Below are 18,853 nucleotides of genomic sequence, written 5' to 3' on the forward strand. Positions count from 1 at the left end.
ATGGGATTTCGTTCCTATTGGATAATTTATCCCAGAAACAAGAAAATGAAAATATAAACCACAGCGCCCGTAGGGAGTATCGAACTCAAATCACCAACCATATGGTCTTGCCAGACCGACATCTTAACCAGTGTACTATATGAGCTTCGTGCAGGAAGAGGGATATTTGTCATAGGCATTCTGCCACCGATCAATCACAAAAGAAACGCACGAGGCTGATGTCATGCTGAAGCAACTAGCAACGCGACCTACAACGCAACGTTCACACGACTAACCAGCTCTCATTTGATCTCCATGGAAATCGCACAGACCTGTCATACTGGTCGCTTTGTATAGCGCGACCAATCTGATGCCAATGTGTTTTGTAGCGCGACTAGTAGGAAATCCAATAGGAATATTATTTTTTCTCGATTTGAAGCAGTGATTCTGGGTTTTAAGCACAATAGTACGAAGATCTGTCCGAACTTGTGATAATAAACTAAAAAATATCTTAATCGGCGAGAAAATTTACATGAAATCTTAGTTCCCGCAAAAAAAAACAAGGAATTTTGTCGGTTCAAATTTTGGCATTCTTGCAATCCGGGTCGTGATTTGATGAGTTTTTGATAGCTCCCGAAAGAAAGGAGACGATTCAAAGCATTATCAGATGTAGAGAAGTGATGATTTGTAGGGAATTTCAAAGTGACAGGTCGCGCCAGCATGACATACCAATGCGTTGCAACGCAATCTTATTGGAACGTTGCGTTGCGTTGCGTTGTTAGTTGCTTCAGCATGACATCAGCCCGACAGTGGCTTCCCGGCGTTTGGCCTCCTTTCAAGGTATTCATTTGTCTTGCGATGGAAACGGGAAAGGGAACGGGAGTGGAGGAAAGGGGAAAACCATTGAATGAGAACTGTGCTTTGCTTACTGCCTGCTATTACATATACACGCTACATATACACAGCTGCTAAAGCCGGGCAGCTTGGCCAGTGCTTGTTTGCCGGTGAATTGAAGGAATATATTCTTGTTGCTTTTGCTACATACACACGCACAGCTTAGCCGTGGTTGTTTGCCGGCGAATTGAATTGAAGGAATGTTTTTCTTGTTGTTGCTTTTACTGCATACACACGCACAGCTCGGCCGTGGTTGTTTGCCGGTGAATTGAAGGGATTGAATTAGAAGGATGTTTTTGTTGTTGCTTTTGCTACATTCACACGCACAGTGCTCGGTTCGCTGGCTGCCTGGTGTTGGCCGGTATTTATTTCCATCCTTCTTCGTCTTGTGATGCGATAGGGAGGGACGTGAAAACGTTTTTATTTTGTTTCATTCAGACATACGCAATTCGGTTAACTTGGGAGATTAATGCCGGTGGGAGCAAATCGAATCAGCACCGATCGCATTAGCTTCGTTCAATCGTTAGTAAAAATCGGTTTCAACTGGTTTCTGTTAACTGATAGATGTTCAACGAGCCAATGTTTTGGTCGAAACTAGTCAGGTCGTTGTTCAATGGAGCAAGTTGAAACTAGTCGAAACCAATCCAGCTCGGCAGCAGGATTAGTTTCGACTTGGTAGAAGTCGGTCGAAGTCAATTGGAAAGAGACAGGTGATCAACTATCAATCCATTTCTACTTGTTTCGACCCGTTTCTACTAGAGTTGATTGAACAGACATATTATCTTCTTGTACCAATGATGCTATGTAAGCTGCGTTCAATCGTAAGTAGCGATTGGTTTCGACTAGTTTCTGTCAAGTGGTCGTTGTTCAAAGGGCTCATGTTTTGGTCGAAACAGGTCTGGTCGTTGTTCAACGGAGCAAGTTGAAATCGATCGAAACTAGTCGAAACCGATCCAGCTCGAAAGCAGGATTCGTTTCTACCACACTAACACACATGCAGCGTGTGTGTCAGACAGAGAGCATGTTTTTGTTTCGTTTTCGCCATTTCATTCTCATCAAGTGCTCTGGATGCTTGGATTCAGTCGGCAGTCGGTTCTGTGTGTTTCGTGTCGGTGGGATTGTTGCTGTGCTAACTCTTCCTGCAATTATTCCTGTGCTGTGCGGTAGAAGACGTTTGCACATGCCCCGGGGGGAATGAATGAAATAAAAACTTGTCATAAAGTTATCTTATTTTAAGAAATTTAATGGTTTTACCTCTCGAATGCGTTTGAAACACGTCCACGCAAATTTTGTAATTCATTTTTTGTTTGCGGACGGCTAAGACCAAGATGGTCTACTAATGTGAACACATCCACAAAAAGCAAACCGCCAAAATGTCGCGGAACTCTGCAGATGCATGGAAAAATAAATTCAGATTGTCCCATCATCGCTTTTTCAGTCTCATTTAATATTACGATTTTTTTTTATTTCAATACATTTAAGGATTCCATGCATATAAGCTTGTTTTCTAGCCCGTTACAATACGCGTCTAAATTTTCACGTGATCTGTTTCGGTCTGTCTAGAAATTCGTGTGCAAAACGCACAAAACACGCATTAGTATTGGTGTAAGTATGTTCAACGGACGACCTGGTTGAAATCGGTCGAAGTCAATTGAAAAGAGACAGATTACCAACTGTCAAAATCCATTCCTACTTGTTTCGACCTATTTCAACCTGTTTCGACTAACTTCCATTGAACACACATGTAATTGACTACACGCCATTGGCACAGAGGCTGAATTTTGGGTGTGGTTGGACACTTTGTTTGTTGAATATCTTTTAAATACTTCGCTTAAAAAATTCGCAAAAATACGACTTTTCATGAATTTTGAATCTGTACAAAACTGTGATTTTTTTATTCCACTAGCTCTTTTAATAAGCGAGAAAAATTTCGCCATGGACACTCGGACCGTGACCAGTCAAAATGACTGGTAAAATTCTCAACCCCATAACTCAAACAAGATAATTTTTTTTCGCTTGCTTTTGGTTTTATTTACAATCTACATTCAAGACAATGAGCCCTAGTTTATTTGTGATGAGCAGAAGTGTGTCATTCGTTATGAAATTATTGATTTTCGATGCGAAGTCGTGAAGATTTGTAGAAAAAGTTCTCGGATTGGCCGCTGTGTGGCGCTTCAAGCGCTTGACTCCCAATTTTTTTGGTCTGTTATGTTGCTCAACTATAATCGAACTTTCTGTCCAAATTTGGCGAAATTTCATCAAGATTTGTAAAAGTTATGTTAGATTTAATACATGTCCATTCGAGTAATCGAGTAGTTTTAGGTGATAAATATGTTTTATACTAAATTAGAATGAGTCAAATAATTATGAATTGTGCATTTATTCAAATTTAAAGACATCAGCTATGAAACTGAATAATTTAAATGATATTTCAACATGGGTGCACGGAATATTTTTTATATGTTGGTTATCCATCATGGGTGCACGGATTCACCGCAGTTCCTGCACGAGTATATATTCACATACATTTTAAGATTATTAGGTTCGACAAATTTCCAATGCAAGTTCACTTACAGGTATTCCGGCACCTGGTTATATACCTGGTTAGCTGGCACCGATTGAACATTCTTATTGAACATTCTTATTATAAGAGGAAACACATCTTACCTATCGGCAACTTATGGGGTTTGAACCCAAGAGTTTTCTTGCCGATACCGGGAATCGAACCCAATACGCATGGCATACCTAGACCAGACTCGCGCAAGCCTATCTGATAGACCACATCAGTGCTAAGATATTTCAACATGAGTGCACGGAATGGCTGTAAATTCGCCGTTGTAAATTATATAGAAATAAATAGATTTCAACTTGCTTCAGAACACAAAATATTTATGAGTTAGATATGATAGGTATTTGAAATGCAATATTGGTCAATCGAAGAACTTTTAAGAAAAAAACAAATCAACGTGTACATTTGACAATAGTGATTTTTTTTATTTTCACTGTTTTCCGTCGCACGACATAACTTGATGCATATAATTCCTAAAATTCACTCGGTCCATGGTAACCGTTTTCCAATTTCTTGGAAGTTGATCAGATCTTATCAGATAAATATACGATTGCAAAAACCTGTTTTCTAATAATAAACAATTAAATTTATTATTCCATGATACAATTGAAATATTTCTTTTCCAGGAATGAAAAAACGGAATTTAAAGTAAAAATCGTTATTTAAATCATTATGTCTCAACATGAAAGACATGGTTTCGACATTGGGTTAGTGAAGATTTGTGCTTTTTAAAAATTTGCAAAAAGTCCAATATTTGATTAAAACGCGGTTAATCCGTGCAACCATGGTGAAAAACCATGTATATAACACAAATTTTCATTTGAATCTATAAAAGTCTTTATTCTTTACCTTTAGCATGCAAAAAAATGATTTTGGATGAATGGCGGTGAATCCGTGCACCCATGGTAAATTGCTCTACTTATAGAAAAAAATATGCTTCAAAACCTACAATATCAGGTAAAATTTAAAGGCAACGTGTTGAAAAATTTCTGAGCGATGGATGCCAGAAAATATCTACTTAAACAAAATTGAAGTGAAACCGTGCACCCATGGTCAACCATAGCCATCTAACATGATTTTATAATTAAATTGATAATGTGTTTTAGTTTTTTGATAATTATTTGAAATTTGACATTTTTTGACATACACGCATTCGTCAACTATGCCGAAATGAGGGGATCCCGTGCACCCATGGTTAAAAAATATTTTCATTTTATAACAAAAATGTTATCGAATCAATAAGGCCGGAACAAATTTCAAATCCTTCTTTTGTCACTCGGAATTGAAACATCGCGAGGGGGGGTAGACAATAAAAAATAATGCGAAAAACAAATAAATTGGAATAAATTGCACGGAAGCTTGTATGCAACAAAATTGCATACTATATTTTTGCACAAAACTCATAAATCAAGTAATTTTTTATCGAATAATTCGATGAAATCAAGAAAACAAAAGGTGAAATAACTCCCATCTTCTTAAATTTGTTTTTTAGTCTTGTAATCTTTCAGATATTGGAATTTTTCATTGGAATTTACATAAATTCCTTCAAATTTTATTTATTTCCCCCTTCGGGTTTTTGGAAATTTCGAAGGGGGGAGGGGTGACAAAAGAAGAAATTAATATTTGTTCCAGCCTAACAAAATAATTTGAAAAGAAAAAAGTTAAAAATATTATGATATAAAAAATTTCCCCTTTACCAGTCATTTTAACTGGTCACGGTCCGAATAGGTTTATTCAATTTGCCGGTTCTTCTAGTGTTAATGCGATTTGCACTCCGTGAACGGGTCAGAATTGGACTGTTGTCTCCAACTATGGGCAGACGATTGTCTTCCACATTTTCTGTCAGCACGGGAGGGGGCGGCTGTGATGTGATTCTTTTCCTAAAGCTTAGTTCTTTTAGAAATGGGACAGTTACAAATGCGTGTATCTCAAAAACCATTCATTTGATCTAAATACTTTCTTTGAAGGAAATGAAGCTAATCTTATGATAATTCATGAAAAAATTTGAAAAAAAAAATATTTTTCGTTTTTTTTAAAGAAAAATTTCTACTTCATTCTTGGTACCTCCCGTCGACCGGTGCACACTTTTTTCAGTTATGATATTGATCTGATTTTCAAATTTATACTTCGTCTAATCTGTATTTTTGGTTGCTACATCCTCCTCCTTCAATTTCTGCTACTTTTCGGTCCAATAATTTTTTTTTAAGATACTGAGGCCAATTTAGCGGATACAGCTGTTTCGAAATTGCCAAAACTTGATAATTTTGGAGCCACTTTAAAGCCCTTTTAATGGAGTTTCTGCTGGCAAAATCTGACAATAACGAAGTAAAACCATCATGAGATTGAAATTAAAGTATAATCCGTTAGTAATGATCGTAGATTGCGAAGAGTACATACAAGATTACTCTTTTTAGGCTTTAAAAAACAACGAAAACTACAGTTTTCGTTTTGAAAATTTTCGTTTTGTGGTGATGTCATAAACATGCGTCATACTGTAAGTAAGATCTACTATCAATATAGCCATGTACGCCTCCGCCTCATGACCTCGAGTAGCATACTTGGGTTGCCTGTGCACGCAGCACGGCATTCGTGTGTAGGCCACCAACCGTAGCACCTCGGCTCGCTATCACAAGTGGCGACGAAAAATGTACCTAACGCGTGCAGAAAGAAATTTCATCTCTGCTCGAGATTGTTTCAAGAAAAAAATCGGAAAGTGCATCGCCGCGTGTGGAATTTGAAAATAATATTGGCAATCAATTTGCTTTGTAATGTGTGCTTCATAGATGTGAAATGGGAAAAATTGATTTGTTGAAAGTTATAACAAAGCTGGTTGATAGATGATTCCTGAGAATATACACAATTGTAAATTGAAAAAAAAGAGAAAATGAGAAAAGTTAGTGCTAATGTGTGAAAAGAATAATTCTAAATTTTACAGTGATAGAAAGATGGGTTACAGTGATGTTATCATATTGAAAAAATATATGATCATATGGAAAATAAAATTCATCAAATAAATAAGTAAGGGAAATTGGTAACCTCCCTTACAGAGGTGAAATTGATTATGGTATTGCATGAAATTATCGATCAGGTATGTACAATTTCTATGTCGAATTGTGAATGCTAAATGAACGCAGAGCTTGAATATTCTGGCAGAAAGGAATATTCCTATATCAATCTAATAAAATGATTTAAATAGAGACATGCGTGAGCCCAGGGAACTTCACCAAGTGGTTACAGAGTTAACGGTAAATTATCGCCGCATGATCGTATGATCGTAAGTTCAGCCGCCAACACGCTGGTTGTGCTCTAGCAAGGGAGAGAGAGAGACGCCCTTGGATGCAGCGTAAAAAAAATCAGTCTGCTATCAGAGTGCCCACATAGATGAGGGCGGGTGCTCGATAAGCTTGAAGTTTTTTTTATCAGGCCGGCGACACAGAAGGAGCAAAGGCGCAACGATACCTTAGTAGATGTTTTCTTATTTTCAGCTTGTTGCAACAGATGACGATATGAACCTACTACAGTGGTGTACAGATTTCTAGTATAATGTTCTTTTTATTGAAAAGGTAGAGTTTAGCTTTCTATTCGTACGAATGAAATCGTGTTGAAATTTTATTTTTGATTGAGAGAAAGTATATTGGGAAACATATACGTGACATAGTTTGCGTCTAATGCTCTAGTTTGAAGTTGGAGTGAAATTCGAGTTTCTGGAATCATTATATGATTATTCAATGTTTCGTGTTCATCAACAGATAAATTTCGACCAAGGGTCTGAGCATTCAATAAACTGCTAAAAATGAGTAAACTAATGGTTGCTGGGTTGGCGCATAAGCGACTGTGAGGAATATAAATGACTTTCAGGTTGAACAGCGTGATTTTAGCTGCTTCAGAAAAAAAACCTGATGGTTGATATGACGACGTTAAAACATAACAATTTTGCCAAAGCAATAAAATTATATTTTATTAAATGAATCGACAACGAGTTTCGTAGCAAATATGTTGAAATGTACATAGAACAAACATGATTGTACAGTACAGTGTTCAATTTCATCATAATACATGATATTAGAGGCTGGAAAACGATAATCATGGACAAATTAACCTCGGATTTTTGGAACGTTATCAACTAAAGATGCAGAATAACAAATGTTCGATAATTCAGAAGTTTTAAGGGAACCATTAGAAAAAGGCTTAGCATGATATGCTTTGAAAATAGTTGAGAAAGAAAAAGTCGACTCAAAACTGGTTTTGAGTGGAGAAGACGAACTTGAAGTTAAATTTACTGAGAAGCGCTTTGAATCTTTTTCATAGTAAACTATATTTATGTGTTTCAATACTCCAAATTAAGTTTACATAGAAACAGTTTTAAGTGAAATTTGGAAGGAAAGATAGGCGTTTATCGAATGGCATTGGAATGTATTGTGACATTTAAATGAGTGCTTCTGACATTTTGAATGAAGTAGCGGGTTTGTAGGAAGCGATGTTGAGTCGCCATTTTTATTTAATTCTGCGATATGTTTCAAAGGATAGTTCGTTTATTTTAAATAGATTCCCAAACTTATATGGGTGGCCAACCGAATAAGATAGATCGGGTATGGTTGTATTAAATATAAATACTTTAAAAATAATTTCATAGATTATGAAAAAAAATGATAGGTGAGCCAAATGTTAAATATTTTCATTATAAATAAAAATTATGAGAATTGATTTATGAAATAACCCGTATAAAGTATTAAAGAATATAGAAGATGAAGTATTGTAGTGTTGGTGAAAAAAAATGTATGACAAAAGCAAAATGATGAAATATTGTTTAAAGACGTCGAAGAGCAATCAGATCTAATGGTGGGATCAGTTGGAAATTATACGCATCAATTTTGAGATTTCGTAAAGTGCCTATGTACATCTCAACGGTACAAAATGATGGAATTTTATAGGTGGAAGGTATTGATAGATATAAATAAGATGTGAATTTTAACAAATGTTTTGGTCAATCCGATAGATGGAGATCATGATATATATCAATGAAAATAAAAAAAATCTCACAGAATTTATACAGGTCTCAAAGCGTTTATGAACTATTAGGCAATAAATTACTACTATGTTATACTACAATATGTTTATGAGTTTTATCAATGAAAACGACAAGTAATAAATTCTACTTTTTCTATATTTTTGTGAAAAAAATATTTCAGTATACAGAAATATGATGTTTTCAATAGTCGGAGGATGGTAAACCAAACAATGTAAGTAGCAGCAATTGGCAATAAGTACCCAAGATCAAAATTTTCGTATTTTGGAGCGTATAGTAATAGTATTTGACACTTTTTCTTCTCATTTGTTCCTGATGTCTTCGTGTTTACTGTTGCTAGAACAAAACAGGTTATATGCAAATGATAATACTGCACTATACAACATAATGAAAATCCAAGCCAAGAGGAATAATAACACGCACTTAATGTTTTTTTTTCAGATAAATGATTATTCGTATGATTGTTGATAAACGAAACAGTTTCAAAGGATAAAATTGAAACAAATAGTTTACTCTGAAATGGTTTTGAGTAAAGTGATTGATTTTAGTATTCTCAGAATTGGTTTTGAGAGTAATAAAGAGGAAGAAAACAGAAGTATTCATACATCAGAAAATTTGGTTGAATATAGTCAAAAATTTCAAAGTTTACTCAGAAATGGTTTTGAGTGAAATGATCGGTTTTAGTATTCTCAGAATTGGTTTTGAGAGTAACAAAGGTGAAAAATCGAGTTGTCATGAAAAAAACGGAAGAGAGAGTTGTATTATATGGTTAAAAAGTTTAAGAGTTTACTCAGAAATGGTTTTGAGTAAGATTATTGATCATAGTGTTCTCAGAATTGGTTTTGAGACTTAATAATGGATGAAAAGTATAGTCAATTCATGAAGACAAGAAGGTTTTGTGTTTAATTTTGTTCAGAAAATTTCTTTAAATTGGCTTTGAATGGAAAACCATTTGAAAATTGCTTAGTAACAGCTTTGAGTGATTTGAAGGAAACATAAATGAAAGTTCAAAGAAAAAGTGTCTTTATAGAAGTAAAAAAAAGAACAGATTACATTGTGTTCTAGAGTTTTCTCAAAATTAACAGAGTTTAAAGCATAAGACAAATTTAACTTTTATATTAACTGTTGATGTAAACAAGTTTGAGTTTTAGAAAACCTCCTGATGAGTACCATCCAAGCCTTCGATTTTGTTTCTGGTGGGTTTGAGTAAGAAAAGATTGATCATGAATCAATTTTCTCTGCGGCAGTAATTGATAACTTCAATATCACAAGTAAATTTATTAAAAAAAAGACATATGAATAAAAATTACATATAAATACTTATTACATATATCCTGAGGAAAGTGACTGTACTAAGTGACATTACATTAAAAAAATTGTAGAAACACATTTACCTCGTTTTCATGAAAGTTTGCTTTGACAGCTTTTCTAGAACTTCTTCTAAAGTTTGATGAGATATGTGATGAGTTTATGCTTAATGGTGATTCGCAGCAACAAACATAGTAGATCAAAACTTCTGAATTTACACTACTTATATAAATTTAAAGAAAAATAAAAAAAAACGGAAAATTCTGATCGTTTTTACTGATCTAATTAATGCGTCATAGCAACATGAACGCCAACTGATTATAAAAACTGATAAGATATCGAACTCATGTTATATTTAGTATATGGTGTATAAGTAAATTTGATAATAAATTATCTGAAAAAGATGTCGTAACGACTTATGAGTTTTCTTGATTTCTAAGATGGACACTTGAATCAGATTTAACCCTACGTTGAAAAGTCGCCGAGAATACATTAAAACCAATGAGTATACAAAAGTAGAAGACAGGTTTTTTCGGTATGTAAAGGGTCATATTCGAGAGAGGAAAACTCGATAAAAAATCGGGTTGACTGAGATGTTTAAGTGCAAGATTTGGGTGAAGAAAAAAAAATACTCGGAACATCTCTGAATGAAATGATCAAAATGGATGTTTACTCAAAATAAGCTTTGAGTAAAGCCATGTAACAAGTTTGTTCAGAAACAGTTTTGAGTGAAGTAATCCAACATTTTAACTTAAAATCACCTTGAGAAAAAAAAAATACCAGAGTTTATTCAGAAAAGTTTTAGCTAAAATGGAGTTTCCCTAACTCGTCATTAGTTTTCAGTGACTTTGCTAGTTATTTAGACATAAATAAAAAAACATGGAAAAGGTTTGGATTGCTAACGAAAAATAAAGAAAAGTCTTCACAATGACGACTTATTGTTTCAGTTGATGTATTTAAAAAAAAAAAAAAAGGAAAAAAGAAGGATGAGGGAACTGATGCTTGAATGAAAGTCTTTTGCTTAAAAAAAATTGTGATACATCAATCATTCTTAGTTCGTTCATGAAAAAGAAAAATAAACCAACACTGTTTATATACAAAGTTGTTTGACAAAAGTACCACTGAATGACCACGAAGGTTACAATCCTCTTTAAATAAATAAAAATAGAATAGAATAGAATAGTTGTTTGACCTCGAATTGTAAGTGTATTGAAGTATCAATTGAAATCTTCGGAAAAGGATGCACCGTGGAAGTCGGTCTCAAAGTTGATTCGAGACTAGACATTTAACAATACGGAACAATAAAAGATCAATCAGCTAGTTGTCTTAAGAGACAAAGGAAGTGTGTCTATTAATTAAATATATACCAAATCATAAGCGGAAGGATCACATTTCATTATATTAATAAAATCTTTGAACGGACTCACAATAACAAAAATTATTTTATTTAGAGAAAAAGGGAGATGTGGTGATGTCATAAACATGCGTCATACTGTAAGTAAGATCTACTATCAATATAGCCATGTACGCCTCCGCCTCATGACCTCGAGTAGCATACTTGGGTTGCCTGTGCACGCATCACGGCATTCGTGTGTAGGCCACCAACCGTAGCACCTCGGCTCGCTATCACACGTTTCTTTCCACTGGATCAGAATTTTAGAAAATCATTCATTTTTTTTAACAAAACAACCAGCAAATATATACTTTAATATGCTCGGGACCTTGCCACGAGCAGACATGGAATAGGATTCAAATGCTGGAATTTGTTTGAAATAGGGTATTTCATGAGTTTTGTCGTTCATCAAAAATCATCTGTCTCATAGCCTCGGTACCGGCTATACAGCTTACGAGCTCTGGAACTATCCAAAACATTGTTGTTTGAGGTTAGGTTTGAATGACTTATCACTAGGCAACACTTTCAGTTTATCGGAGATTTTTTTTTGGAAATTTCAGCGATCTACACTTAGTTTTTCGCTTATTCAAAATTAAAAATGTTGGTATGAGACTTGACTTCCCTGATGACTCTTAACCGTAGTTGCCGATCATGTGCTTCACTCCAATGCTTGATTTGAACTTTGTGGACATTTTTGACAGTGTTTGCATACTTTTCCACCACTAACACAAAGTATTTCTGTGAATTATCAACGGTTTTGTAAGCTATCAATATAATAATGATGGAATTTGAAGAAAACTGTGCAATACTATTTTTTTCTTTTTCTCTTGCATCGTGAATAACTCAAAAACGCGCGAATGTAAAATTTTGAAAAAAAAAACCTATTGTGTTGAATAGTACTTTTTACAGGCAGTAAAATGCTGTCAAAATTTTGAATATCAGATAACTAGTAAACGAGCTAGAAGCAGAAGAAAGTGTCCCATTTCTAAAAGAACTAAGCTTTAGGAGGGGAATCAGCATCCAACACGGGAATTGGGTTTGTGGTGGCTGCAGTGAAGCGATCTCTCTTCGGTATCTCCTTGCTTGTTTGCTGCTGCTGTTGAATGTCTTCTTGTTGGATCGGAACTTCTCGTTGTGGTGCTTGCTGGTCTGGTTGTTTTGTTCGGTGCAGATTGTGTGCTTCAATTTGTCGCTTTACGATGTCGGCATACGATGAGCTAGAATTATTATTATCAACTAATTTGCGTGCGGCTGTTAACGTTATTCCCTTTTCGGTTTGCAGTTTTAGAGCAGCAGATTCAAAAACCCATATTGGGCAGGACCTATCAGTAGGAGAATGGTTTTGTTTGCAATTTCGGCAAAACTTTACTTTTGAAGTACAATTTGCGCTTCCGTGGTTGAAAGAGCAAATTGTGCACGCCATCTGATAATGACATCTTGCTTTTGTGTGGCCGTAAGTAAGGCACTGCCGGCACAACATCGGTTGCGGATAGTAGGGCCTTGTTCGAACTCTCAGTGATCCAAAATTTATGAATTCCGGTACAACAGTACAATTAATCGTCAACACCAGAGTTGGTGTGTTAACGATACCATCAGCAGTCTTCTTAGTGATACCACAGAGAACAGACGTACAAGCTCGAACAAAAAATCGTCAAAAAAGTGTGTAAAATTTCAAATGCTATCACCCAAAAAATACGTTAGAAATTGACTACAAACAGTGCCATCTATTGTGCCGTTCGAAAGTTACAAATCAACTTTAAAGTGCCCAGTTTTCAAAAAGGCGTAATCGTATATGAACTCACAAAAAATGAATCCAATGTCTCAGTAAAATGGACGGCTTTAATTTATTGCTAAATAAATGAAATCAGAGTTTCTTTTAACTGGGCGAAATTTCACTTTCTTTATTTTTGCACTACTATGATAGTTAAGATAACTAACAACTTCGGTTTAAGTTTTCGTACTTCTTGAACAGTAATTTATGTAAGAAAATGCATCACCTATGTACAGTCAAATACAAGAACATTCTTGACGATCAGTCTTACTCAGCAGTATTGATTCTAGGCATCTCAAAGCGGGTGACTTTCACATATCACTTTAGCATCCAGCTGTTTTAAACTATGTATTTCTAACAAATTTGAAGGAAAAAAGATAATATGAAACTTTTATGATTATTTTTTTCATGCAACATGATGAACGTTCGTTCATCAAGTTTCGAACGAAACTTCAACAGCGATTATCTTGAAGCATGCTAAGCAGCACATACGACCTATAGAAAACTGACTGAAACTTAGTCAGCTTTGTTTTGACAGTTCTCTATTTCTTTTTCAGTCATATCATCCACTTCGTTACACAAAACCACAAACTTTCGCGAATTCAGCTCTGGATGGCGACCAATTTCTATGGGCGTACCATCTTTCAACGCAGTTAGAGTGAATAACTTTCTACCTTGGTCCTTGCTACGAATTTTGATAACATACCATGATTTGCGTTTTTCAAAGTAGCCTCCTTCCACCTTTCTGCGTGTTCCTCTACTGATTTCCCAATCACGAACGGGTTTTTGGGAAGCGTATAACCTGGTTTAGCACGTAAAAACATATAATAAAGTCTCCCCCGCAGGTTTTCGTGTCCATCCATTCTGGGACAGTCCGCCCAGGATGGTCTCCTGGTGAAGGACTCATCACCGCTTCACTGACTCACGCATCCAACAAAAAAAAAATCAATCTACCTTGTAGCCAATGTACGCATTCAGAACCCAGTTCCTCAACGTATCATGGTCCGTAATTTTCGAAACATAGACATTCTCTCCTTGCATGCCGATTACCAAGAGCTCAATCTTCAAGCCTCATTCGATTCTGAATCTAACCAAACCAAAGCCGAAATGACTACGGAACTGCTGCGCTCTCTACTCGATCGGCATGCACCAGAGCACCAAATCGTTGTGAGAGACAAGCGTGTACCTTGGTTGACGCGAGAAGTTGAACGCGCTGTTACTCTTCGTAATCTAGCCTATTCACTTTACATACGTAACCCCAATAGATCACGAGGTGACGCACAGTGGATTGAGTACACAAGAACTCGGAACAGGGCTAACACGCTGGTTCATCAAGCCAAACGTAGTTTCGCAAATCATCATCTTTCCTCTGACCTACCTGCTAAACAGTTGTGGAACAACTTACGTAGGGAAGGGATTCACAACTCCAAAAAATCGCAATCTGCCGAAGTGACTGATATAGAAGCGCTTAATGTTTTCTTTGCTGAAGGCCACTTGGAAAATAGACCTGACGACAGACCCATCTACACCAAAAATCGATTTCATGCGTCTCCGTTTACCAATACCATGAAGTTCAGGCATACCGATGTTACTACGATTTCTAGAAAAATCTTCGAAATTCAATCTAATGCTGTTGGAAGTGACGGAATCCCCATAAACTTCATAAAAATGCTCTGTCCTTTTGTGCTACCGTTGCTTTGTCATGTATTCAATGCGATCATTGACAGTGAACATTTTCCAACAGTATGGAAAAATGCAATTGTGACCCCCATTCCAAAAACGACCCACCCAGCCGACCCAAAAGACTTCCGGCCTATTAGCGTGTTACCGGCTGTGTCCAAAATCTTGGAAAAAATCCTGCTGGATCAAATCGCAGAGTATCTCGATGGATGCAACCCTGCTGTGATGGCCCGTTGCCAGTCAGGATACAGAAAGCACCACAGCACCACAACAGCACTTGTAAAAGTCACCCACGACATCGTCTCAAATCTAGACGGAAATCGATGCACGGTAATGGTCCTCATTGATTTCTCCCTGGCCTTCAACAGCGTCAAACATTCACTCTTGAACGCTAAGCTTCGTTCTGAGTTTGGATTCTCTCCCGAAGCTGGAAACCTGGTCAAATCATTCATCACAAGCAGAGTACAAAAAGTGAAATGCGGACAAACAACTTCATCCGAAAGATCATTGGCCGATGGCACTCCCCAAGGATCGTGCTTAAGCGCTCTCCTTTTTGCGCTTTATATCAACAGTCTGCCAACCTGCCTCAAATGTGACTATCACCTTTATGCCGACGACCTTCAAATTTACACATCTGGTCCGGTGTCAGAGGTCGATCGTCTGATTGACGAAATTAACGCCGATCTTCATGCTATAGAGAGATGGAGCATACAAAATTTTCTTAAGCCTAACCCCAAGAAGACGCAAGCAATAATATTCTCGAAGTCCGGTTCCGTAGCTCCTGCAAACAACATCTTGTTTTGTGGTGTAAATATCACCCTGGAAAAGCACGTGAAAAACCTCGGGCTCCTGATGGATGAAAACCTCAACTGGAAGAAACAAGTAAACTCAGTTGTCTCCAGAGTTTACTGCACACTTCGAACCTTTCGCAACTTTAAAACGCTACTACCTACCGCCACACGACTGAAGCTTGTTCGTGCAATAGTTATGCCTCTCTTCTCATATTGCGACGTGGTATATTTTCCTGGATTGTCGGCCCAACTTAAAGAACAACTTCACCGCTGTTTCAAGTCAGCGGTGTGCAATTGCTAATTATGCACATGAAATCACCCGAATCACGAGACAATAATACACCACGTACACTCGACTTACTCGTTCAACTGCTGACGCCCGAAAGGAGGAGGCGACGCTGATGAGAGAGACAAATAGTAACCGTTGGGATGTATTCGTACGCGCCACACACGGTCAATGCAATCTATGCAGTATGTGTTAACTTGTGCACCGCACATCTCCCTTCCTCTCTAGAAAAAAAACGAACAACTCCTGACACAACACCTCCAGAAAAAATGTTTTTGTTTACAAAATATTGCATTTTCAATCGTTTTAAAATCAACGCGACACGAGTAACTTCCATTCATTTGATACGACCAAATCTGGTATGAACAATTGACTGTCCTCTAAAAGGCAATTAAACCCAGCTCCAATACAGAATATAAAGCTTTTCGTATTCCTTGTGCGCTGCGAAATTTAAGCGCTTTATAATTTAATTTAAGTGCTTGATTTCTCTTCAGAGTGGTTTGTTAATCTTGTGGTAGCTTTCCATTTCTTTTCCAATTAAACAACTTCCTGTTCTCAAATGAGCCGCTTGACAAATTCAAATCTCTTAACTCAAGCACGATTGTAGGGTCTTCCGGATCGTGTTCCTTAAATCCAGTCACAAATTCATCCGGTCCTTCCACTCACTTTCAGATGCTTTTTTTTCCTTTCTTTTTTTACTCAGCAAGTCTCAGCATAAGTCGTATAATCAAGTTTGGCACTCAGATCTTACAATTTTTTTTTTATTTTTTTATAGAAGATGTGATTCCGATAAAACTATACATCTCTTCTTTTCTTTGAATGAAAAATTAAACTATCAATTCATTAGATTGAATATTTGTTTGCTTAAATTGATAATTCTTTCGTAACGCTGTTATGTCCTTTTCTGTTATAGTTACTACCACTTTTCATCATATTTTTATTTTATCGTCCCAAAACTGAATGATTTTGTAATACGGTTTTGAGTCTCGAATAAGTAACTCCTACCTCCATCAATGTGTTCTCCATGAATTCATAATAGTATTAGCAATACAATCTGTCCTTTTCAGTTAGTAATTCTAAAGCGTAACATCTTTGAAAATCCTCCCTCATTAGAGAGCATTACTGAAATAATGAAATGTAACGTTCATCCTTGATCATTTTATTATTATCCATTTCGTTCATCTCAGAACATCGCCCAACTAATAAAATTCATCGATTGCTTTGAAGCATGACAAACAACTTTCAGCGATAATGTACTATCCTTAAACAACTAACTTGACCTTGATGCACCCTCTTCCACTTTGAATCATTTATCCAAGAAATATGTAGACCGAAATGCATAAAAGCAGAAAACCTCAACAACTTCAACAAACCAACCGAAGTTCGTGCGGCTCAAATCTTTTCATTAGCCCCCAACTCTCGAAGGATCATTTCTTCATAGGTAGGGGAAAAGTTCATATAACGCCCCATGTGGCTAATAAGCGCCACTCTTGTTTTGAAGAATCTGTAACATTTTAAGCCTGCAAAATATTACCAATTTGTTTTAAATGCTGTGATTGGTCGTGGCAAGTATGATTTTTTTCTTAAAATGCCCCTGTGTCGTGATAGTTTTACAATTTAGGTTTTTCTTCATTTCGATCTAAATTTTAAAACACTTTCAATAAGGTGTCACCAAGCAGAGAAAAACGAATAAGACAATATTTTCTGACACATCGATAGAGGAGAATCTAAACTATGATTTTATGCTCAAAAATCATACTGAACTCGCTAAGGTATGCTTTTTATGGGTATGTTCTATCACGGCCCATGCGCTCGTCATAACGCGCCAACCGTAGTAGGCTGAAAATAGCATTAATTTTTTAAAAAGGCCAATTTTCATTGTAAATGAAAAAAAGTCAAAAACCATATTTTGAGCATGAATTCAACCCAAAAAATCTTCTTTTAATTTTTTTTAAAATTTTGATTAGTCCATTTTGGTATTCTTTTCATTCAAAGTGTCTGTAAGTATTGGTGTGTTTTCGGTCTTCGGCTGCTTTCGGGTGTGTTCGGCTGCTAGGCGCGTATTGAATACACAGCGGTGCGTATTTGCAACACAGTTTTGTCCTGTGGCTTCAAATATGGTTTTAAAAAATCAAGGTTTTGAAGCAACTATAGCAATTTGAGTAATAATAAATCTTTGGCATATGTAGAAAACACTTTTCTTCAACGATTTCACCCATTTTTAACACAATTTGTACGTGGAATGCATAGAAAATCAGCGATTCGCTTAGGTAGCGCATAATAGCGCATGTTCCCCTACGTACCAGCTGGAACTCTTCCTTTCGCAGCTCACCTTCAGCTTACAAACAGCAGGACATTCACCGCAATCACCAGTGTCTTCCATATAATCTCTTTCGTGGAACCCCTGTGTTAGCTTTGAGAGACTGCCCTTTTTTCCAATAACGTTAATTGGGATAATTAAATATTGTAGTACTACATAAACTCCTTGATAATTTCAATAATTTAGTACGTGGTTCTTCCTCTGTTTTCTATATATATGTATATATATGTATATATATGTATATATATATATATATATATATATATATATATATATATATATATATATATATATATATATATATATATATATATATATATATATATATATATATATATATATATATATATATATATATATATATATATATATATATATATATATATATATATATATACTAGCTGACCCGGTGTGACCTTCAAAAATTTTTGAAACGTGGTACCTAGTTATTCAACTTGTTATTTATTTGCACAAAATTTGAAGTTCAATTTCAATATCATTAATTTTTTTTTTTTCAAAATGAATTTGCAAATTTTTTATTTTGAAATCTTAATAATTTTTTTAAATCCGTGTTTTAATCCTTTTTATGACTCTGAATTTCTTTGCTTAAAAAGTTTATAACTTATGCCAAAATATTTTTTTTATAAATATGAAACTTTGTCAAACTATCATGTGAGCATTTTCAGTAACAAAATAACATCATGGGACATTTATTTTACCTATTCGTTCTCGAATTATCATACGAATTACCCCCATTCCTATATCCCTAATTGAAAGAAGGTGGGTCTCATAACATCAGAAAAACACTTCTTGTATACAAATACGATCCCACGTCA

This window comes from Uranotaenia lowii, chromosome 1 (assembly GCF_029784155.1).
Source record: "Uranotaenia lowii strain MFRU-FL chromosome 1, ASM2978415v1, whole genome shotgun sequence".
Taxonomy (NCBI): Eukaryota; Metazoa; Arthropoda; class Insecta; order Diptera; family Culicidae; genus Uranotaenia; species Uranotaenia lowii.